Source organism: Sarcophilus harrisii, chromosome 3, assembly GCF_902635505.1.
Source record: "Sarcophilus harrisii chromosome 3, mSarHar1.11, whole genome shotgun sequence".
Lineage (NCBI taxonomy): Eukaryota > Metazoa > Chordata > Mammalia > Dasyuromorphia > Dasyuridae > Sarcophilus > Sarcophilus harrisii.
The window spans coordinates 314,681,700-314,693,289 of NC_045428.1; the positions used below are offsets into that span (position 1 = coordinate 314,681,700).

Below are 11,590 nucleotides of genomic sequence, written 5' to 3' on the forward strand. Positions count from 1 at the left end.
ACTCAGACTCATCTTCCTAGCGCTCTCTCCACTGCCCCCCCTAGCTGCCCTGTGGTCCACATTTTCTCACTACTCTTTAATCGCTCTCTGACAGCTGCTTCCTCACTGCCTGCAAATGCACCCTTGTCTGCTGCATCCTCAAAAAAAATAAAATCAAAAATATTCACTTGGTCTGTAGAGTCACAATAATAGTCAACTCATAGCCCTACTCCTCATTTTCATGACTAAAGTCTGTGAGGAAGCTGGACAATCCCCGGGTCTCCATTGAATAAGGCTGAGGACATGCTCAAGTCTAGAGCGAGCTCGCGCTCCTGTCCTTGTAAAAATTCTTCCGAACCACCATTAGATGGCGATGTCCAGTCAGACAAGGTTGGGTGGGTGACGTCATGAAGAGGCAGAGCGTATGCAGATGAGGAGACTTTCAGTCCGGTTTTCTCCGAGCGGTTCCTGCTTGTGGAAAAGAGATTTGTGGGTCCGGAGAGAGGGACAGAGCGGAGAGACTGAGTCCCTTTGGTGCTGTCTGAAGCGCTGGAAGCGTGTGTAGTTTGTGTGTGTGTGTGTGCGTGCAACGCGTTATGCGGGGCGCGGAAGTGGTGTATAAGTAGGCGTGAGTTAGAAGTGTGTGCGTTCAGAGGGAGCGCGCGCGTGTGGAAGGTTCTAGCATACTTACCTGGCAGGGGTGATTCCATGATCACGAAGGTGGTTTCCCCAGGGCGAGGCTTATCCATTGCACTCCGGATGGGTTGACCCCTGCGATTTCCCCAAATGCGGGAAACTCGACTGCATAATTTGTGGTAGTGGGGGACTGCGTTCGCGCTCTCCCCTGGTTTTTCTTGTATCAACAAAAGCTTTGAGTTTTCATCTTTTGGTTTTAGTCAGTAGTAATGCAGCATTTTGCGCATGGTTGACACAACATAAACGTTTTCGTTAATGCCTATGTAAATAAGCAAATATTATGTTTGCGACATTCTCTTCTTCTCTACGTTCTTACTTTTCTTTTCTCACCTGCATAACCAGTCCAATATGTTTAACACATTTAGAAAACTAACTTTTATTGAAAGAGCTATGTTGTGATCCGCACTTAGGCTTCACAGTTCTCTCTCCGGGTTCTACTCATTTCATTTAGCATCATCAGTTCATGTAACTTTCTTCTGGCCTTTTTGGCATCATTTTGTTGCTCACTTCTTATAAAACAGTAATATTTCGTAACATTCTTACAGACCGAGTGGCGGCACTGCGTATATATGCACAAGATAAGCTCTTCGGACATAATTACATATTGCTCTCTAGAATGGTTGGATCAATTCACAACCGCAACAACGTATTTGTGTCCCAGTTTTCCCACATCCCTTGGTCCAACATTTGTCATTATCTTTTCCTGTCATTTTAACCATTGTGAGAGGTGTGCAATGATACCTCAGAGTTGTCTTAATTTGCATTTTTCTGACAGCATTTTTTCATATGACTGGAAATAAATCAGATTATTGCTTTCTATTAAGACTATTGCTTTCTGAGTTCTTTGCCCACAGATTTTCTAGCTTGTTATCTGGTAACTTCTTTTTCCGCAGTCCTCCAATTCCCCATTAATTACCGAGTCACAACCAACCAACTCCTGCAGACCTCTGCTCAGGCTATTTTTTACTGGCCCATAATCTTGTAACTTCTTTGCTGATCGTCTTCTCTCTCCAATCCAAAAATTAATTGCTTTCTACAAGCGATCAATTTTAAATAATTTCCAATTGCATGCTATAAAAATGGCATTGTTCCTTGGAGCCCTCCATTGTTTGACTCCAACTTAGTCCAATCTTTTATTAACTGCTTCCTTTCCAAGGAATTTCTTGCTGCACCTTGATGGTCCTCCCATTTTCATCCTGATTTTCTATTGGAAGTTCCTTCTCAAGTTCCATCTCTTTCCAGAAGCTTTCCCTGATTCCCTTTCCCATTCCCCTCTAATTATCGAGAACAATCTTTACACTTCCAATTTTTAAAAACTCTGAAACTCATTTTTCCTTAGATTTCTGGTTTTACTTGTCTTTTCCTCTGGCCCTTTCTATCATTTTTTGACATTTTTTCTTTAAAACAATTTTAATACATGGAATAAAACAGACATTTTCATAGTGTAATACAATAGAAAAAGGTGATTATACATAGATCTGCAAATATGTGCACAACTTCTCTTTCTCTTAAATAGAAGGCAAAATTATCACGTAAGCTTTATTATTCCTTTTCCAATGATAGTTATCCTTGAAATCAGTTGAAGCACAATAAATTCTACTCCAACACTCCATTTTAATTCCGTGTGTAGCTCTAATTTTAAAATATTTCTTATAAACAACATATTGTTGGATTCTGATTTTAATCCATTCTGCTGTTTCCATTTCTCGGGTTAGTTTATTCCATTCACAAAGTTATAATAATTGATATTTGTTTTTTTTTTTCCTTGTCAGTCTCTTCTCCCTTACCTTTACTCTTTATTTTATCTCCCCTCTAAAAGTCACTCCCTTGTCCATTTATCCTATTCTCCTAAAAATAGCCCTTCTAAAAGTCCCTCCCCTACACTATCTCTTTAGTTTTCTCACCTCTAGAAATTTACAAGACATCTAAACCTCTTCAGATAAATACACTGTTTCTTCAACTCAAATTAAAGTTCTATTATTACTAGATCTCCACCCCCACCTGTTTGCTCTATATTAGTTCTTCCTATCACACCCTACTTTTATGAGATACTTTTAACCATCTTCTTAAGATCCAATTGTCTTTTTCAAAATCACTTCACATAAAATTCAGCTCCAATCTTTCTTTCAAACTATCGTAGTAATAAATTTAAAGAATATTATTCCTAATAACAATAACTAATATTAATAACATTTTAATATAGCATAAGTAAAGTTTGATCTTAATCAGTGCCTCTTAATTAGTCTTCAATGATTTCCTTATATTTCTTCTGGATATTGTATAGGGAATTTTCCATAGTGTATGATCTTTTTGTTACAAATATCTAAAAATCTTTCAGTTCATTCTCTCCCCTCAAGAATTATACTTAATTTTGCTGGATAAGGTATTCTTGGATGCAACTCCAGCTTCTTTGCTCTTTGAAATATAATGTTTCTTGAAACTAAAAGAATACCCATTAGTTGGGAAATGGCTGAATAAGTTATGGTATATAAATGTTATGGAATATTATTATTCTATAAGAAATGATCAGCAGGATGATTTCAGAAAGGCCGGGAGAGACTTACTTGAACTGCTGCTAAGTGAAATGAGCAGAACCAAGAGATCATTGTACACAGCAAAAAGATTATACCATGATCAATTCTGATGGACATGAGTCTTTTCAATAATGAGGTGATTCAAGCCAATTCAATTGTAATAGAGAGAGCCATCTATATCCAAAAAGAGGACTGTGGATCACAACATAGTATTTTCAGTTTTTTGTAGTTGTTTGCTTGCTTTTTCCCCTTTTCTTTTTCATATGATTTTTCTTGTGTAGCATGATAAATGTGGAAATATATATGCACATGCTTAACATATATTGGATTGCTTGCTATCTAGCGGAGGAGGGAAAGAAAGTGAGGGAGAAAATGTTTGAACACAAGGCTTTGCAAGTGTGAATGTTGAAAATTATTTTGTACATATTTTGAAAATAAAAAGCTATTATTTTTTTTTAATTAAAAAAACATATAATGTTCCAAGACCTGTGGTCTTTTAACGTGGAAGCTGCTTATGAAATTCTGATTATTTTCCCATCGTATTTAAATTATCTCTTTCATTTTTTTTTCTTTCTTTTTGTCTTGTGGCTTGCAATATTTTGTTTTTAACCTGGAAATTTTGAAACTTGGCTATGACATTCCTCTAAGTAAGTTTTCTTTGTAGGATCTCTTTCAGTAGTGATCTTTCCCCCACCCCTTGAGGCAATCAGGGTTGAGTAACTTGCCCAGGGTCACACAACTAGGAAGTGTCAAGTGAGGTAAGATTTGAACTTGGGTCCTCTTGACTTCAGGGCTGGTGCTCTATCCATTGCATCACCTAGCTGTCCCTCAAGAGTGATCTTTTGATTTTATATGGGGGGAAAGTTAAAGGTTAAACAATAAGAGCTAACTCTCTAAGAGCTGCATATTCCCCGTCTTAAATACATGAGGAAGTTTGCAGATATATTATATATGTAACTGTAATTTAAATAGCCATTCTTTGTTGTTGAGGGTTTTTTTTTTTTTTTACATTTTTTCTAGTAAATTTATTTTAAAAAAAAAAATACACATTGCTTTATGACTCATGTTGTGTGAGAAAAGTAAGAGCAAAAGGGGAAAACCATGGGAGAGATTTAAAAAAAAAAACAGGAAAAAGAAATTAACATAGCATGTGTTGATTTACATTCCGTCTCCTTAGTTCTTTTTCTGGATGCAGATGGCATTTTCTGTCCAAAATCTTTTGGGATAGGTTTGGATCACTGAACCACTGAGAAGAATCAAATCTTTCATAGCTGATTATCACACATTCTTCTTGTCATTGTGTACAATGTATTCCTAGTTCTGCTTGTTTCACTCAGCATCAATTCATGTAAATCTTTCCAATCCTTTCTAAAATTAGTTCTGTTTCTTTCATATACCACAATTTGTTCATCCATTCCCAAAGAGAGTAAAAAAAAAAAAACAATTAGACAACCAGACTGAGAAAATTTTGAGGAGAGAGAGTTTACAATCAGCCAGAAGACTGAGAGAACTTTCCTAAATGATTTTGAGTCCCTAACTGTCAAGGACAAGATATGCTGTGGAACTTTGCCATTCTGAGCAAGAGCTGAGGATTGGTACTGATGAGACTCTAAGTAACTAGATGTAGTTGGCAAAGAAAGACTGAAGTATTGATGTAATTACTCTCTGAGGCAAGCAGGGAAGGGTACTGATGGGGATCAGTTTAACCTCATAGTTCCATTCTCTGTGGAGATCATGGGTTTGATCAAAAATCAAAGTTATGTTAAACCCCTGAAGTTAAATTTCCTCTTTAAATCTGATCATAATTCATGACATTTTTGCTTGAACCCCTTTGCTTACACTCACCATGGACATTTACCTCCTGGTGGCTTTCCCCTCATCCCTCTCTCGTGACATGTTGTCCCTCCTTATATCTCCCACCACGCCTTTATTCTTTCTCCTTCTTATAGCTAACACTTTTAGGGCGCTAAAATCTTCTATAGATTTAGCTTACCAGATAAGGGCATACTCCAATCTGATGAGGTAGTTCTCTTTCTCCTGGTTAATCTTGATTTCCACTAGGGTTCTTGTCTTTTCCATCATTGTTAAAATTCCTTTCCTTCCTAACTATATGCTCTCCCAACTCTGATTTCATATTTACCATTCCTGGTGTCTATTGTATCTCTTCATTTTGTCCATAATTTCTTACTTATTGAAAGTATGTCTCCATCCCATACTGCTTGCTTATTTCCATTTATTTTCAACTATCCTTATATCTGCTTCCTCCTGAGCTTCTAGTTCACTAATATTAAAAAAAGTTATAATGTCATTTTTCTTATACAATATTATTACTACCTTACCTCCATCCTAATTAAAAACTTAAAAAAAAAATGTTGTAGTCATCTTGATTGAAAGCTCAAAGTATTTGAGTCCTTTGATGTCAGAGGTGAGATGAATGAGGTGGGAGACTCAAAGTGTGTGAAAAGAGCTCTAGTTTATTATGCAGCACAACCTTGTTGAGATACATTTTTGCAAGCATGATCATGTGAACAGCAGGCAATCCCCAATCATCGTTCAGAGAAGCAGCTTATGGGCTTTGTATATGCATGATATCTGCCAGTGGAAGGAGAGCCAATCCAGCAATTTAGCAGCTAGCTCTCAGGTGAGAGGCCCTGTCAAGGCATCCCTACTTATGAACAATTGTACTGTGACCCTCAGACTGAACCCGTTCCCATGCCACACATCAGTGCTCCTTGCTCAACAGGGCATTTCTGTCACATGGCAGAAAACTTATTGTGCACAAAAGGTCCAGGTGGCCTGGTACTCCCTCTTAGCAGGGTCCCATACCCTAGCAGGAAAAAAAAGCAACGGTGGTTTTTTTTTCCCTTAAAATTTTTTTTCTCCAATTACACATACAACAATTCTTTTGTTATTCATGTATTCATTTTTATATATTTCCATATGAATCATATTTGGAGAGAAAAATCACACCAAAATGTAAAAAGCAAGGGAAAAAAAAACCAGAAGATAAAGAAAGTGAACATAGCATGTATTGGTTTACATTCAGTCGCCATAGCTCTTTCTCTGGATGCATTTGATGTTTTCCATCCAAAGTTTATTGGGATTGCTTCGGATCATCAAACACTGAGAAGAGCCAAGTCTATCATAGTTGATTATCATACACTCTTTTTTTTTAAAATTATTATAGTAACTTTTTATTGACAGAACCCATGCCAGGGTAATTTTTTTACAACATTATCCCTTGCACTCACTTCTGTTCCGATTTTTCCCTCCCACCCTCCACCTCCTCCCCTAGATGGCAAGCAGTCCTATATATGTTGAATATATCATAGTATATCCTAGTACAATGTATGTGTGCAGATCCAAACAGTTTTCTTGTTGCACAGGGAGAATTGGATTCAGAAGGTAAAAATAACCCGGGAAGAAAAACAAAAATGCAAACAGTTTACATTCATTTCCCAGTGTTTTTTCTTTGGGTGTAGCTGTTTCTGTCCATCATTGATCAATTGAAACTGAATTAGGTCTCTTTGTCAAAGAAATCCACTTCCATAAGAATACATCTTCATACAGTATCATTGTTGACGTATATAATGATCTCTTGGTTCTGCTCATTTCACTTAGCATCAGTTCATGTAATTCTCTCCAAGCCTCTCTGTATTCATCTTGCTGATCATTTCATTCATATACCACAATTTACCCAACCATTCTCCAATTGATGGGCATCCACTCAGTTTCCAGCTTCTAGCCACTACAAACAGGGCTGCCATAAACATTTTGGCACATACTGGTCCCTTTCCCTTCTTTAGTATCTCCTTGGGGTATAAGCCCAGTAGAAACACTGCTGGATCAAAGGGTATGCACAGTTTGATAACTTTTTGGGCATAATTCCAGATTGCTCTCCAGAATGGTTGGATTCATTCACAGCTCCACCAACAATGTATCAGTGTCCCAGTTTTCCCGCATCCCCTCCAACAATCATCATTATTTTTTCCTGTCATCTTAGCCAATCTGACAGGTGTGTAGTGGTATCTCAGAGTTGTCTTAATTTACATTTCTCTGATTAATAATGATTTGGAACACTCTTTCATATGAGTGGTAATGATTTCAATTTCATCATCTGAAAATTGTCTGTTCATATCCTTTGACCATTTATCAATTGGAGAATGGCTTGGTTTCTTATAAATTAGAGTCAGTTCTCTATATATTTTGGAAATGAGGCCTTTATCAGAACCTTTAACTATGAAGATGTTTTCCCAGTTTGTTGCTTCCCTTCTAATCTTGTTTACATTAGTTTTGTTTGTACAGAAGCTTTTTAATTTGATGTAATCAAAATTTTCTATTTTGTGATCAATAATGGTCTCTAGTTCGTCTTTAGTCACAAATTTCTTCCTCTTCCACAAGTCTGAGAGATAAACTATCCTATGTTCCTCCAATTTGTTTATAATCTCGTTCTTTATATCTAAATCATGGACCCATTTTGATCTTATCTTGGTATACGGTGTTAAGTGTGGGTCCATGCCTAATTTCTGCCATACTAATTTCCAGTTATCCCAGCAGTTTTTGTCAAATAATGAATTCTTATCCCAAAAGTGAGGATCTTTGGGTTTGTCAAACACTATATTGCTATAGTTGACTATTCTGTCTTGTAAAGATTATCATACACTCTTGCTGTTACTGTGTACAAATGAAAAATCACCCTTGTAACAAATAAGCCTCATCAAGTAAAATTAATTTACCCAATGACTACTTGCAAAACTGTGTATTTCTAAACCTTAGGATCTATTTCCCTTTGCTTGTAGTAACTCCCATTAGATTGTGAATTCCTTTAGGGCATGTCTTTTGTCGCTTTTAAATTTCCAGCATTTAGCATAGTGTTTGTTGCTATTTGTTGTAATTCTGTCCTTTATTCATATGACCCAGTGGAACATACTGTTCTTGGGATTTTCTAGGCTAGAGTGACTTAAGTAAGGCAAACTGAAGTTGTGATATGTACAAGATCACACAGCTAGTAATTGTCTAAGGCTGCATTTGAACTCAAGTTTTCCTGATTTCAGGGCTGGGAAGGAGATACTGAGCTACCTAGCTGTCTCCTAACTTGTATATTAGTAGGCCCTTAATAAATATTTAACTGTCAGAAGATAGGGGAGCATACTTCATTATAGGTCCTCTAAAGTAGGGCTTCTTAATACCTTTTTCACTCAGGACCCCTTTTAGCAGAGACTCTTATGTGAAGGGGAAAGGACCTGTATGTACAAAAATATTTATAGCAGTTCTCTTCTCAGGGCAAAAAAATTGAAACTGAGGGGATACCCATCAATTGGGAATGGCTGAATAAATTGCATGTGATTAAAATGGAATATTATTGTTCTATGGGAAATAATGAACAGGATACTCTCAGCAAAACCTGGGAAGTCCTATATTTCTATATCAGAGGCCTCACATCACCATAAGAGAATGATTGTCAAAGTTGCTTGAGTCTTTTTTACAAACTCAGAAGATTTCCAGGACTCATAATTCCAGGACAATGCTCACATTGCCTTATGGATTCTTAATTTTCATATCTTGTAGGCAAGTTTTCCTAGGAAGAACCTCTCTCTCATGGTTGGTAAGTGAGAGAATAACTTCAGACATTCACTGTATATTTAGGATATGATTATTTAATGGAAAACAATCAGTATGCTTATGAATTATTCCTGTTTTCCTCTTCTCTGATGTTACCTTTGAGGGAACTGCCCCCTTCTGGATTTTCATGGCCCATGGAGGACTGCCTTCATGCACTTGGATTGTAACAATCTATAGAAAGACAACAAGAATCACAGATCTTTCTGTGGATCAAAGGTGGGGGGTGGTGAGAGAAATAATTCATTTTGGACCCCACTCTATTCCAATCAATATTAATCATATTTTTAAAGTTTTATATAAACGGTTTGGTCATTATACTTATTGTGTATCTAATTTATACTTTAATATATTTAACATCTACTGGTCATCCTGCCATCTAGGGTGGGGGGAAGGAGAGGAAAAATTGGAACAAAAGATTTGGCAGTTGTCAATGCTGTAAAATTACCCATGCATATAACTTTTAAATAAAAAGCTATTTAAAAAAGTAGTTTTATATATAAGGCCCCAGAGCTTTGAGCTACAGGAAGTTGCTTAGGCCCTCCATTCTTGTTTTGCCACTTGTGATGCTGACCAAGCCCAGATTGGCAGAGATCTCAACTATATGCAAAGCTCCCCAAAATATTATTGTACCTCCAGACCAATCACTTGTCCAACAGAAGCAGATGACTGTCTTATGACAATTTAGCTCGCTGTAATGGCTTGTACCATTTCCTTCTGCTCAGATCCTTGCTTCACTCAACTTGTAACCCTGCAAACAAATTGCTAATTCAGTGGAATTATTCTATATTTGGTATAGCTGTTCTGGAATGACTGGGTATCTAGCCCTATAAACATAGGGCCTTGGAAGAAGGTGCCATCTCAAATGTGAGGAACATCTGAGGGTCCATGGATTCTTTAATAAAGTGCCTTTGGTTCAGACCTCTGCCTCAGTCTCTCATTGTAAATGGGATAATTTTAATCTCCATATCATGAACTCAAGCAGAATGGTATGTATTGTGTATAAAGTAATAGCAGTGTCGAGGGGTGATCAGCTATGAATGATTTTGCTATTCTCAGCAATATAATGATCCACCACAACTCTGAAGGATTTAGATGAAAAATCTTATCTATACCTAGAGACAGAACTGATTGTGTCTGAATACAGGTTGAAGTATTTTCTCTTAGAAAAAGAATAGGAAAGAAGAAGAAGAAGAAGAAGAAGAAGAAGAAGAAGAAGAAGGAGAAGGAGAAGGAGAAGGAGAAGGAGAAGGAGAAGGAGAAGGAGAAGGAGAAGGAGAAGGAGAAGGAGAAGGAGAAGGAGAAGGAGAAGGAGAAGGAGAAGGAGAAGGAGAAGGAGAAGGAGAAGGAGAAGGAGAAGGAGAAGGAGAAGGAGAAGGAGAAGGAGAAGGAGAAGGAGAAGGAGAAGGAGAAGGAGAAGGAGAAGGAGGAGAAGAAGAAGAGGAGGAGGAGGAGGAGGAGGAGGAGGAAGAAGAAGAGGAAGAAAGAAAAAGAATAGGGAGAAAGGACTTTTTCTTTAAAAAAAAATTTTTTGGGGGGGGATAATTTGCTTTCTTTCCACATGACTATTATAGAAATGTTTTGCATAGCTTCACATATGCTTTCTTAATGGGGCTGGGGGTGAGGATGAGGGAGAGAATCAAACTTAGAGTTTTAAAAACAAATGTAAAAAATTGTTTAAAATAGATTACTTGCCCAGGGGAGGGGGTGAGGGGAAGGGAGGAAGAAAAAATATGGAACACAAGGTTTTTGCAAGGGCAAATGTTGAGAACTATTTTGCGCATATTTTGAAAATAAAAATCTTTATCAACAAAAATTTAAATTAATTTAAAAAGCCTTTATGTAATACAAATAAAACATTTACATCATTTCGAGAATTCCCCATATTCAGTGAAGACCCCATATGGAGTTCTCCACCCATAATTTTAAACTGGGCTTTAGAGATAGGAGTGACTATTGCATTCATCGACCACAGTTCTTAAATTCTTTCAAGTTGTTTTCTTTGTAATGTTTAGTTTACTTCTTTTTTAATTATGCTCTGAAATCATGTCATTCATTTTACAGTGAATACCCTATCTTAATTTTTAGCTTTGCTGCAATTGATTAGAAGCAAGTTAAATAAATCTCCACCGTAAAGCTTTCACTAGTTTCATGCCCTTTTGCTGAGAAAAAACTGCTACATGATTTCACTTACATATTAGTTGCAGTAGAAAACATACAAAATCGTTAAGCAACTCAGAAACACAATAAGACACTAAATTACTAGCTGTCGCCACAAACGCACAACGTTAGTCTTTCATTAATACAAGAAAATCCAGGGGAGAGCGCGAACGCAGTCCCCCACTACCACAAATTATGCAGTCGAGTTTCCCGCATTTGGGGAAATCGCAGGGGTCAGCCCATCCGGAGTGCAATGGATAAGCCTCGCCCTGGGGAAACCACCTTCGTGATCATGGAATCACCCCTGCCAGGTAAGTATGCTAGAACCTTCCACACGCGCGCGCTCCCTCTGAACGCACACACTTCTAAATCACGCCTACTTATACACCACTTCCGCGCCCCGCATAACGCGTTGCACGCACACACACACACAAACTACACACGCTTCCAGCGCTTCAGACAGCACCAAAGGGGCTCAGTCTCTCCTCCCTGTCCATCTCTCCGGACCCACAAATCTCTTTTCCACAAGCAGGAACCGCTCGGAGAAAACCGGACTGAAAGTCTCCTCATCTGCATACGCTCTGCCTCTTCATGACGTCACC

At 37.7% G+C, this 11,590-nt stretch overlaps 2 non-coding genes across 2 annotated transcripts; one reads left to right on the plus strand and one right to left on the minus strand.

Moving 5' to 3' along the window:
- The first annotated feature begins 662 nt into the window (after positions 1–662).
- Positions 663–826, plus strand: LOC111719713. The gene has a single exon (XR_002769718.2). It is a non-coding gene; the product is annotated as a U1 spliceosomal RNA (small nuclear RNA).
- Positions 827–11,143: 10,317 nt separating this feature from the next.
- LOC111719717 lies at positions 11,144–11,307 on the minus strand. Its single transcript, XR_002769722.2, has one exon. It is a non-coding gene; the product is annotated as a U1 spliceosomal RNA (small nuclear RNA).
- Between the last annotated feature and the right edge of the window lie 283 nt (positions 11,308–11,590).